Source organism: Gordionus sp. m RMFG-2023, chromosome 1 (assembly GCF_954871325.1).
Source record: "Gordionus sp. m RMFG-2023 chromosome 1, tfGorSpeb1-WG-v2, whole genome shotgun sequence".
In the NCBI taxonomy this organism is placed as follows: domain Eukaryota; kingdom Metazoa; phylum Nematomorpha; class Gordioida; order Chordodea; family Parachordodidae; genus Gordionus; species Gordionus sp. m RMFG-2023.
In genome coordinates this window covers 1,218,841-1,232,749 of record NC_088775.1, presented here as the reverse complement: position 1 = coordinate 1,232,749, position 13,909 = coordinate 1,218,841, and the positions used below count along the sequence as shown (strand labels likewise).

General features: G+C 26.0%; 1 long non-coding RNA gene across 1 annotated transcript; it reads right to left on the bottom strand.

The window, feature by feature from the left end:
• Positions 1-10,490: 10,490 nt before the first annotated feature.
• LOC135922482 (uncharacterized) lies at positions 10,491-11,401 on the bottom strand. The gene is made up of 3 exons (XR_010570924.1): positions 11,145-11,401; positions 10,700-10,908; positions 10,491-10,657 (listed from the first exon to the last, which is right to left on the bottom strand). It is a non-coding gene; the product is annotated as an uncharacterized LOC135922482 (long non-coding RNA).
• Between the last annotated feature and the right edge of the window lie 2,508 nt (positions 11,402-13,909).

The window sequence follows — 13,909 nt, the reverse complement described above, 5'->3', positions numbered from 1 at the left end:
TAGAATCTTTCCTAATAATAAAAATGAGCATGGATAACATCAATATTTTAGAACCGGAATCCAGGAGGTCAATTCTTCATGATTTGAAAGATGGGCAACATATGCAATTCTAACAGATACATCTAAAATATTTCCCTTGATCCTCCGCTATTTCAACAAAATTAAGGACGTTTCAATTAAACTATTAAATTTTTTCCCCTCAAATAGTGAAAAATCCAAAGACATAGATAGCTAACCATATAATGGTAAATATAGCAGATTCGAGATTATCAATAAATTGCATGTCGCTTTCTGATCTGATAATGCCTCAGTGAATTTAGGAAAAACCAGAGTGTATTTACAGAATTGAGTCAGCACAATGTTGTTTGCGATTTGTTCCTAATACCCGCCATCGATAGAATTATAAGATTTTATAAACCTTTAAAAAAATATTTCTTAAATATAGATTATAAAAACTGTCCTAACATTTTGAAAATTTATTTCAATAATGAATGGCAGAGGTATATTTAGGAATGATTTTACATGTAGGAAATCTACTACATGCTGTTAATGTGCAGTTGCAATCAGAAGAATCTTAACAGATATTCATAAAATTATGTTGCATATGTGTTCATCTTTACAGTTAAAAATTGACAATAAATTATATGACGCCATTGCTAAAAACTATATTAAAATGTTTTAATATTTTAAAAACTACCGATAGACAATGATGTCTTGTTCGAGGAAATTGTAATGGTATCTATTTTTGATTTACAAAGTAAAAAAATATATTTATTTTTATGCGAATGTATAAATAAGATTTTATAAAATATAAAAAAAATATGGAAATTAAATAGTTATAATTAGACATGTGCGCAGCTGGTCAAATTCGCTGATAATTTATTGATATAAATTTTGAGCAAATAGCCAGTGATTTTGACCAAGCCGACGCCGCGCGTTAAAAAAATGTCGGCGCTCAACACCGTGATACATATTTTTTATTATTAATTTATTTTATATATTATTTATGAAATTTTAATTAGAAGAAAAATATAAAATATATTTTGAATTATTTAAAAAAATGCGATTTTATTTTTTAAAAATTAATAAATATTATTTGCTATAAATTTGATTTGTAACAATCCATATTCGTTCACTATGGGTAGGTTTGTGACCAACGTGCTAGATAAAATAAGATTAGGACATTAAATTTGAAAAGACTCGTTATATAAAATTTTTTTTTTATCATAATAGGTTAATTAATGTTTTTTATTTTGTTGCCATTATAACATATATAAAAATACCAGGACTATAACAATTAAAATGGATGCAGCATTGCAATATCCTGTAACAAAATATAGTATATCCTTCCTAGCAAAGCCTTCTTTTGCATGGAAACATTTTGGATCCTTAATATTAAAAACTGACACAAATAATAAGAGAACCAGTGTTGCTACAGATAAAATCTTTTGTAATATATGCTTGCAAATAGCACTTGATAAAGATGGTGAGGAAGAAAATAATTATTCATTTTCAGAGTAAAATTTTTGATTATTTTAAAAATATTTGCAAATATTTTAATTAGTTATCGAATCAAATCTTTTTCAAAAAATATCAGCACATCAAATATAATAAAACATTTACTTGACAAACATGATTTATCATGTAAGGAAAAAATATTTAAACAAAATTTAAAGTTATTTTTCAAACCCATTGTAAAAGATACAACTGACCCTATAAAAGATAAAAAATGGATTCTGGTAAGGAATTATGTTCTCATGTGTTGCAAGGATTTAATGCCATTCTCTTCTATAAATATGGAATGCAAGATTTTCTAAAGGTTATTTTTAAAATCCATATAATTTTTCATAGGGCAATCTTAATTTTTAACTGTTAAGATATTTAATTATTTTATAACATCCCACATTTACAATTTTTTATGGCATAATATTTTTATTATTAACTTTTTATTATGTAAAAATATGGCATTATTTCAGATACCAAAGAATTACCAGATAGAACTACACTTAGCCGGAGTAGATTAGATGATGTGTATTTATCAATGAAAGCATACATATGCCAACAAATTAATATAGGTCCTAAATTTTGTGCTATAACTTTTGATATGTGGACCGACCAATATAGACAGCGAAATTATATCACCTTTACATTTCACGAAATAGATAATAATTTTAACATTGTATTTTATACATTGGCGAAACATCATGTCACTCAAAAACATACCGCTGAAACTATTCTTTACGAGATAGAAAAAGATAAAAATGGACAGATATAGGGTCCAAGAAAATTCAAATGGTTACGGATGCAGGACCCAATGTAAAGAAAAGTGTTCGTCTAGGAGAATATGACCATCATTTATGTTTGAAGCATGGATTACATAATCTAGTGACAGTCGGTGGAATAAAAAAAGTTAATAAAATAGAAAATCTCATTAAAAAAGTGAGAGAAGTTAGAGTTGCCTTAAGATTCAAAACAGCGGATTTTAGAAAATAGAAAATGTTTTGAATCGATATCATATACATCAGATATTTTAGATTTGGATGATAATGATCCTTTTTATGAAGATCGTTTGTGGTTTGATGATGATAGTGAAAATCAAAAATCATATGAGAAAAAACATAAAACCTTAAAATTAAATGTGCCTACACTTTGGCATAGTATTTTAATGATGCTGGAAAGTGTGACTGGCAATAACAAAAATCCTATAAATATTCTATTAAATAGAATGGAGAAACCGGATTTCAAATTATTTAATTTCGATTGGGACTTGGTGCATAAACTTTTAAATTTTCTTAAAACCTTCAAAAAAAACTTTTGAATTTTTATTACTATAAATTTAGCCTTATTATTTCGTAGTGAAATTAAAAATCATTTAATTGTAAAAGAATATGATAGCCCTCCCATAGCATCCCTTAAACAAAATATGCTTACTAAATTTGATCATAGATTTCCAATAACCGATCTTCAGGTAGTATTTTAAAATACATAAATTATTTTTTATATATTATTTCTCTTTCTTTTATTTTTTTTACTTAGGTGTTAGGAGCACTTTTGGATCCTCGTTTTCAATCTATAAACATAGTAAATGAATATTTAAAGGAAAAAAATATTACTCCGGTCGGACGAATTAAACGAATCTGGAACGACGGAAGTTGCTTCAAAACTCGATTATCTTAAGTCATTGGCTACGAAACATTCATCTCAAAACAATCCTGGAACAACAAGACTATTTAACTAGTTTAAAAAAGAGTGTTATTCATTATTTTCGCCTTATAATTTGGAGATAAAAGATGGGATAAGTTCTAAATCGCTAAAACAAAAATCGCTAAAAAATTAAGAACATGGCTTATATCTCCTAGAAAATTTTTAAAGTAAATTTGAAATTAAAATTAATAGATACTAGGAGATTAAATACTTGTATTTAAATTGAAAATTTAAAAAAAATCGCTAAAATGGAAGAAATATCATCCAAATTCCCAATTATACAAGTATTTAATCTGCAAGTATTTAATCTCCTAGTATCTATTAATATTAATTTCAAATTTACTTTAAAAATTTTCTAGGAGATATAAGCCATGTTCCCAATTTTTAGCGATTTTTGTTTTAGCGATTTAGAACGGGAACCTAAAAGATGCCTTAGATTTTTGGAAAATAAGAGAATTGGATCTCCCTAAACTTTCAATATTAGCTAGAAAGGTCCTGTGCGTTCCAGCTGCGAGCACACCCAGCGAGCGTGCATTTTCTATTGGGCTCACTCTGAACTCTAAGAGATCATTATGATGTCCTTTAAATATTAATAATAAAAGAAACTATTTAATTTAAGAAACTATTTAAATTAATTCTTTTTTTAAATCAAAATTTATTATTATTCTATATCTAAAAGAACTAAAAATATATCAGTATATATATACAAAAGTTAATTGAAAAATATATAATATCACGTTTTTGTGAATAGTTAAATTATATCAAACACATCAATTTATAATATCAGATTAACTATTCAAATTTAAGATTAATTCTTTAAATTTATATATGATCAATCAACAAATAAAATAATATTTATTCATGATAATTATAACTTCAATGAAATCATTAAATTATAGTTACAAACATAATAAAGTATAAATTTTATTTTAAAAGTGTTTCCAATGAATTTATAAATTTAATTTAAAAAAATTTAAGTAAGAAAAATATTTGACGCCGCCGCCAGTCGATCATTTTAAAAAAGAAACGCTGCCACCGAAAATGCTGTCGGCGCACATGTCTAGTTATATTGTTAATTATATCTTATTTGAGATTTAAATAATAATGGAACTAAACGTTAACCGTCGTTATTGAAATATTTATAAAATTCCTAGCATAACATATTCTAATTTTGTATGACCATTAGCTCGGCCTCTAATGTTGTTAAAGAAATCCGATTTCTCTCCTTTTTCCAGCAGTCCTCTTCAGGCTAAAAATGTGCTCGGATTATTAGAATGAGGTAAGGAGAAGACATACTCCATTTGAATGAGGTAAGAAGACATACTCGCATATTTTTTCCAAGCATGGGGATTTATTGTTATTACGAAAAAATTCTACCCATTTCTCCTCTGCTTTTAGATCATCTAACTTCAAGGATTCTGGCGAATCATAAAAAATAGAGAGAATTACAATTTCCTCAAACAAAATATCAATGTCTTTCGGTATTTTTAATATATTTATTAAATTATAAAAATAATCAATTGATGGCTTCTGTTCCAAGGTCATAATATTTATACATTTGTAAATAGAAAATCAAATTTTGATTGTAAATATTCTAAAATTGTCTTAATAAAAATATCGCTTCATTTAAAAATGTATTAATTAGAGTATTATTTGAACATTTTAATATAATGTCACAATGAGGAGATTTGACATTGTGAATCAAAACCTAAATATAAAAAGAAATATATATATAAAAAAGAAATTAATAATAATTAGGAATCACGAAATCATGAAATCAATTTATCTCTTTGTTCAAAATGATAACATTATCAAATTAACAAAATTATAAAAGTAAAAATAATAAAAAAGATTAATAAAAAATAAAATTAAAAAATAAAATACAAAAAAGTTAATAATTAAAAAGATTATCTCCAATGGTAAAAATTGGAGTTTTTATACTCTTTTCAATCTTCTTTATAAATAATATTCATAACTTAAATTATTTTCAGTTCTCACTATTCAAATATAATATTTTTATCACGCGTTATAATAATAAATCCAAAAGAACTCTTTATGAAAATTAAATATAAAGTACAAATTTAACGAATTTACATATTACAACACCTCCCCACTTAAATTAGACCCAACATTCTGCGAATAATCAATTTTCTTTCGATTTCGACTTTACTGACCTCGTATATATACCATATCTATTCTTCTTAATTTTTGCTGTCTTCTAAGTTCTAACGAAGGCTGCCTCTTGTCTAGTATTCTTGGTTTCGAACGACCGTTTGTATTAGATCATCGCTTGAAATTTTTGAATTCTATCTTTTGTCGCTTGTTACCCTGGGAAACGATCAGCTTTTTATCTCTGTAAACGACTGACGAACTTGATAAACGCCTGTTTTCCAGGATCCACGCTTGATAAACGATTATCGATGACATCCAGTTTCTTTTTCAACTTTTGTTTTGCTAGTCTGTTTTAATTTCTTTACAATTTATCGTAGATTGTTTTCTATCATTCTCTTGTAATCGGTTGGTTGTTGCCTCTAATTCTTGTAATCGTATATATCTTTTAAACTTCCGGGTCTTCTATTACAGTTTGCCTTTGCTAAGATATCGACTTTATCTTAAGGTTTCAGGTAATCACATCTAATCTACTTCTAACTAAAATAATCTATTTAAATAACTTCTGAAATATTTTATCACTTTTTTATATTTATTCTCAAATATAAACTACCTAATTCAAATATACTAATAAAATATATAAATATACCAACTTCATCCTAATGTCTACATTTATCTCCTCTAATCTAATTCTGCCTTTAATAAATGGCGTAAATTATACTAAATCTTAAATTTATAATCCGTAGCAAAAATAAATTATATAAATATATCAAATTCTATCACCCCTTTCCCCTTAATGAAGCCTAGACCCATATTTTCATTGAAAAATTTACTTGTACTCATCCTTTAGCTATAGATCCTCATCTTCTTTTCAGCCATGTTTATACTAAATTTATATCTAAAAATCCTATTCTAAAATATATATCAAAATCTATCTTTTAAAAAAAATTATCATTGTGTATTTATTTCCTCATGTTATAAAAGTAATTTACAATGCTCATTTTATGTTAATATATTTTTCCTAATCTTGAGCACCCTTCATCTATTTTTTTATGACTTCCTTTGAAATTGGATATTGATATCACTGTACAGTGTACATATTTTATTTAATAACAGACCAATTGCTCAAAGTTGCCTTTAAATAACTTTTTTTCATAGTCAAAGTGGTAAAATAATGTTACATTTGTCCAGGTAGTTAAGAAATTGTATAGTATATTTATTAGTTTTTACAAATTCATATGATAATGACTGCTACTAACGCCCGTGATATTTAGTGAAAAAACTAAATATCACACCTGCGATATTTAGTGAAAATACTAAATATCACACCCTCGCATGTACTCTTTGACACTTAAGTCTTTAAAAAAAACTGCTGAAATATATAAATCTCTTTTCATACATACGTTGTTGAGAAATCAATGACATCTAATCATAAAAGTTTTCATACTCACGTTTATGAACAACCCTATAACTCTAATCACTATGGTTTTCACCCCACGTCTTTGAAGAATTTATGAAATCTAATCATTATAATTTTTCGCACAACCGTTGTTGAAAACTGATATGTATATTTCTAAAGCATGTTTTTCTTTCTGTTATTATTAGAATAATGTTGCATAATTGATCTCAAATCTTATTTATGATTCAAAAAAATAAAAATCCAATCTCTAATTGAGCTCGATTGCGGCATAAATTTTCTAATGACGAAAGCCGTTTCTCTTTATGAAGATTTTTGGTTAATCTACAACCCTAATATACTACATTCACATTAATCCTTGAGGCTGTTTTATCTCTCTCAGCCCTTAAAATAAAAGTTAAACGTAAATCTTCAATAAGAATTTAATCAACTATTTCCTAACAATAAAGTTATATTCTAATCTTATTCACCGAATTTTTTAATTATTATATCTTAGCAAACTATTAGTTAAATATTAACTTTCGCAATTTATGTTTCTATTTCTTGTCATAGTTATTTCTAGTGATCAATTGATAATAATTCTAAAATCTAAAATATCATAGTCTCTATTAGTTTCAAAATACCAATGGTTTTTAGTTTACCAGTAACTTCTAAATATAACATTCCTAATTATCACCCTTAAATAACTAAACACAATTATATCTTATCTACTATGAATGTTATTTTTTGAAAAGAATAAGGATACTTACGTACGATATAGCGCGAGGTGCGAGTCAGTAAAAATATATTTTATTAACTAACTTCTTTTTCTTTTCTTAAGGTATATATACATTTTCTAAAATATAAATTAGAATATATATAAAAACAAAAAGTAAGGTTACGAAAAATAATAAGTAATATAAGTTGAATTACAAAAATAAAAAGTTGAATTGAAAAGATAAATTTGAATTCATAAAAAGTAATACAAGTTGAATTTGAATTCCTAAACCAAATAAAAATATAATGAATGTATGCAATATAAAAATTAAAATACTATTCAATAACCAATATTTTAATTTATTAATTCCTATAATATAACACCTTTGTCTTTAATTTTAGATTTTATATTTCACATAAACATAATCTTATCAAAATAATTTTTCTTTTTCACCTTTATTTATATATTTTTCTTACGTTCTTCTGGAATTTTTTTTTGTATTAGAATACAGTTTGACACATCTCCTTGTCCCACCGTATTTATTGATTTGCATTAGACTGAAGGTTGTAATGGCCCTGTCGCCTCCTCTCTCCAACACCATTGTCACAAATCAATTTTTAATTGTAGAGATGAACAGAGCTGTAGCATGATTTTGTGAATCTTTTTTAATAAAGAATATTCTGATTGCAACTGAATATTAACTGCATGAAGTAGATTTCATACATATGAAACGAATCCCAAATATTATTCTGCCATTTCTTACTCGAAAAAATCGCAAAAACTCACACATTCCAGGCCAGACCACTTCACCAACTCCTTTAATTCATTAACTCTTTTAGTTGATGAACTAAATTCGTTAAAACATTTCATCACAATTATTTTGACATCCACAGATAGTACATTTATTGCCTTCTTGCAAGAATTATATAGTATATGGCATATACGGCCAATTGGTATTAATTTATTATTGTGCTGCCTCAATTCGGTAAGTACACTTTGGTTTTTGCCAAGATTTACAGAGGCATCATCAGAGCAGAAAGCTGACATGTAAATCATTGATAACCCTGAATCAGCTATATTTACCATTATGTGGCTAGCTACATTGTTGGATTTTTCACTATCCGAGTAAAAAATAACAGTTTAATTGAAATGTACTTATTCTTATTGAAATAGTGAAGGATCAAGGAAATGATTTAATACATACCTTATTAGATGCATCTGTTAGAATTGCATATGGATGCCCATCTTTCAAATCGTCTAGAATTGACATCTAGGAATCTATTACTAAAACATTTGTGATAGCCTTGCTCATGTTTGTTCTACCATAAGTAAGATTTGCCCTTATATTGGAGTCGTTAAATATCATGGGAAAGATTCGACCCACATTGTGATGATATAGCTCTGTGAATGTTAAATTACATGATAGCTGTATACGATTTCCTCAACTGTAGTTGCATATTATAATTATTTTTGGAGAATATTTTTGTATTGCAATCGATGTTGATATACTCCCCTGTACTGACCAATATGAATGAAATAATGTTGATTTATTATTGAATAAAAATAAAACAGGATGGAAAGAAATTTACAAACTGGACATTTTCAAATAAATATTTAAAAATATAAAAATTATCAATTAATGTCTCTCAAAATTATTATTTATATATTAAAAACGTTAAAATACTAAAAAAAAAATTGCGGGAGAAATTAAAAAATTGCGGTATATTTTTGCGGGGCGGTTGTTTTGTGGAAAAGAAATGTCTGCGTGTAAACTAAAAGTTTGCGGGAGTCTCCCGCTTATAGGGGTAGACATGGCAACCCTGTTCACCACATGTGCTTAAAAATCAGGGGGGGGGCTTATTTAAAAATGATTTTATTGGAAAGAACTAATCATTATATCAAACGGTTTTAAAATAAAATAAAAAATAAGATCACTTTAAAAAGTCTTCCATTTTACAGTGTTATGATTTAATGAAACATGTTTGACGATTATGTGTTTTATTTGTTGATACAAAACAAAGGCTATTAAGTGGTATAATTAATAAGTTTGAAGTTTTTAAAACAGAAATACCTCATTTATGTATTAGGATAGTTGGCACAAATTCAGCGTTTGCAGTACATTTTTTAACGTAACGCATATTTGGTTTAAATTGAAAGCAGTACGTTTTTTCCTTGTTTTCAAATTGAAACGTGATTTAATTTTTATTAAACATTATGGATTTCTTTAGTTTACAAGATAAACAACTAATTGCTTATTTTATTTATACAAGGATGAGGAGAACATATATTTATAATTTACAAATAATGCAAATAAAATAATTTAATTACATTTTCAATTCTTTAATAACAAAAATGTACACTAGAACATGTAAGAGTATTAAATATATTACTAAAATAATATAATCATGCCATCTGTATGAGAGTTTGAAGCCATAAGCTTTGCCCAATTTTATTTAATTGGTCTTTGAATTTTTTTATTGTAATCACATAAGGTGATGTCAAAATAAAATATTATTAGCTCAATAAAACATAGTAAGATTTATATATAGTCAATATCTTAAAAAATCAAACACTATTATTCCTTTTACATACATAATATTTAATTTCTAAAGATAATATTGGCTAAATTATAGGTCAAGTCAATGAATTAAAATCCTAGAAAGGCTTCAAATTTTGATCTCAATAATTAATTATTGTGTCAAAATTTATAATATATATATATACACTATTAAATCTTTATTGTACACTTCTCTCAACATGTTACCCTACTTATTGGATTTTCATAACTGTTTACTCAATCTCATTCTTTCATAATTTGATTATTATAATATTTATTTGATTATTATAATATTTATTTGCTTATCCTAACTTAATATATTTATAAAAATCTATATATTTAATAAAAATGCTAAAAAATTTTGACAAGTTTGCTTATTAATATATTTTTTCAAAAATAGACATTATAATATGGTATATTACTTTATTATAAATATATAAATAAACATATTTACAAAATTAACACACTAAGATAAAATATATTTAATAAATCAAATGATGTTTGATTTAAAGTTGTTTGTGTTGAATTTGCTGGTGAAAAATCAACAGTAGTATTTTAATCCTTTGATTGCTCCATCAAAATATGATACAATCTTGATACTTCACATTTAAAAAAGTATTAATTTGAATGGCTGATACTTTCCAAGCCTTCTGCCATTGATTGTAGATACATTCTAAAATAATATTAAATTTATAGATAAAAATATATATTTTACTGGCTTTCAGATAGCACCTATTCCAGAAGAGCCAAAAGTCTTTCACCCATGAGTGCATTTATTTTTGAACGTAGCCCTTAGTGTAGTAGGACTAAAATTGTCAGTAGTTTTTCTGCACTTTATCATTGCATGAATTTGATATATCCATATTCAACTTCTTCTTTAAACATGATACAGTTATATCATGCTGTGGAAACTCCATATCCATCCTAATAAAAATATAATTTATTACTGTTCATATATATATTTACCTTAAACTAATAGTTGATAAACCATCTAAAACTTATTCTAAAATGATAATAATATAAATTAATATATTCTAAAATTATATAAATACATTCTAAAATTATCTAAAATATAAATAAATATATTCTAAAATTATCTAAAATATAAATTAATATATTCTAAAATTATATAAATATCAATTAATATATGAGATAAATACTTAAAATTTTGTATCCATTTTCATTAACGCTTGCTGTAAAAAATCCAATTTGTACAATACCATCTAAAATGCATTATTAGCTTTTAAAACGGAGCGTTGCAACGCTCAATTTGTGCGCACTAGATTACTAAAATAGAGGGTCCTGCTGATTTTCATTCAACGACGCTATCCATTATTATGAATGCAAATCTAGGTATTATTAAATGTCATTAATTTTGATGGTCCAGCTCAAGAAAATTATTTTTAATCACATGATGAACTGTCAGATACAAGTTATAAATTGAACAAAATTTATTAATACCCTCTAAAATATATCTTATCAATAACCCATACCTCTTAATCACTTAATTAGCCCTAACCCATATCTCTCCAACCTTTAATCCAACTTACTTATTAAGCTTTTATAAATATATCATCCAATTAAAAAATTTCTCTGAGTTGCTGATTTCTTGAGTTGGGATAATTATCATTTTCTTATCATTTATCAGTATATTATATATATAATGTATCATATTTCAAGATAATATGTATTAAAACCTTTTAGTAAAAGTACCAAAATCATATATAGTTGTATAATTTTTATTAACCACATAAATGTCTATTATATTATCCTCAAAATATTGAAATATCTTATTTTTAAACCATCAACATAACAAATATAATTATTACTTGCATATTATACATACAAATTATAATAGCTCAAAAAAATATTTTCTAAAATAAATTGTTTATTAATATTATTTTTTTTCCGACTAATTATGAAAATTATAACTTATTATGTATTTTTATAATCCTTTTTAACTTTATACTTAGCTTTTCATATTATTTTTAAATATTATTATATCCTATTAATAATCTTATGAAAATGATCATTATTATTATTTTTACATATGTTCCTAGTTAATCAATAATATTTTATCGATAAAAAAATGTAAAGTAGATGGTGTTCATTTTTGAATAGGTTATATTTAGTTACTAAAACATAATATCTAACAAAATCATTACTGTATCTGACGATATTCAAAAATATGAAAATATCTAAGTCCAGGATTATAAGTTAACATGCAAATATATATATTCATTGAAGTCATCTTCTCCTCATAAAATCTTCAAGGCAACCAGATTCATGGTACAAATATAAATACATATATTGGAGACAGGTTTATTTTATCTTTATCAACTTTGGAAAATGGTTGAACGCTATCTATTATAAAATTCACAATTACTTTGTCAGTTAATTTTTGACGTACATATCATTGATTTGATGAATAAAATTGCTTAAATTTATTGAATTTAAATTCTATTTGAGAATTGTATGAACTTCCATTACCCAAAAACTATTGACATTTTTTTCGATCTCTTTCAATGACATTTATAATACCTAGACTGACGATTCATTCATTCATTAAAAGTGTACATCGATGCAAATCAGCTGGAGACGCCATCTTGATTTACACTGATCATTATTTAAAATTTTAAACGAGAGCCTAATTTATTCCTATATCTGACGCAAACTTTATTAAAGAATTACCGGATCATCGAGATAATAAGGAAAGTAAGTCATCAATTTAACAGTAGTTCTTAACATGAGAATAATTACCATATGTGACACCAAAATGGCCGGTCCAGCTGATTTACTTTTTAAAGACGCTTAAAAATGTGATCTATTTATAATTCGAGGTGTGAACAGTTTAAAATTATAACAGTATAATACTTAGAATAAAAATTATGCAGGAGATGATAAGTACATAAAAATGATTGAAAATAACTATTTTAAAATGTTTTACAATAATTTAGATAAAATTTAAGAATATATATTAAAAAAATGATTGGGTCCTTTGATTTAAATTTATTTTAAAAATTAAGGATTAAGCTACACATTGATATTAAATTTGTTTGGTTCCATGTCAATTCAGCGAAACTTTTATCGCGAAACACTATTTCGCGAAACTTTTATCGCGAAACACTATTTCGCGAAACTTTTATCGCGAATGTCGTTTATCGCGAATAGATTTTATAGCAAAACTTTTATCGCGAATCTATAATAGCGAATACTATTCCGCGAATGCAATATCTCGAAACAAATATCGCGAATTTTTTTAGCGAAACCTTTATCGCGAAACCTTTATCACGAAACCTTTATAGCGAATACATTACCGCGAATAAAATATAGCGAAACAAATATCGCGAATTTTTTATAGCGAAACCTTTCTTTAATGCGAATACATTACCGCGAAACTTTTATCGCGAAACATTTGAGAATACATTACCGCGAAACTTTTATCGCGAATCAATAATTGCGAAAAATAGCGAAACCTTTATCGCGAAACCTTTAAAGCGAATACCGCGAAACTTTAATCGCGAATCAATAATCGCGAAAATTTTATAGCGAAGTTATTATCGCGAAACCCAAATCGCGAAACCCAAATCGCGAAGACAATGTAGCGACAATTATTTCGCGAAACATATATCGCGAAGATATTATAGAGAATTTAATATAGCGATAATTGCTAATAATGACTAATTTATTTTGAATCATTTTTTTATAATTATATTATTTGACACATAGTTTGTAATTTTCTTTTAACCTTAAAAAATTTATATAATAATTAATTAACTTAGATCTGGTTTATGAAATTTGTTATTGAACAGACAGTTCATTCATTGCCTTCTTGCAAGAATTATGTAGTATATATGGCATATACAGCCAATTGGTATTAATTCATTTGTGCTGCCTCAATTCGGTAACTTTAGTTTTTGCCAAA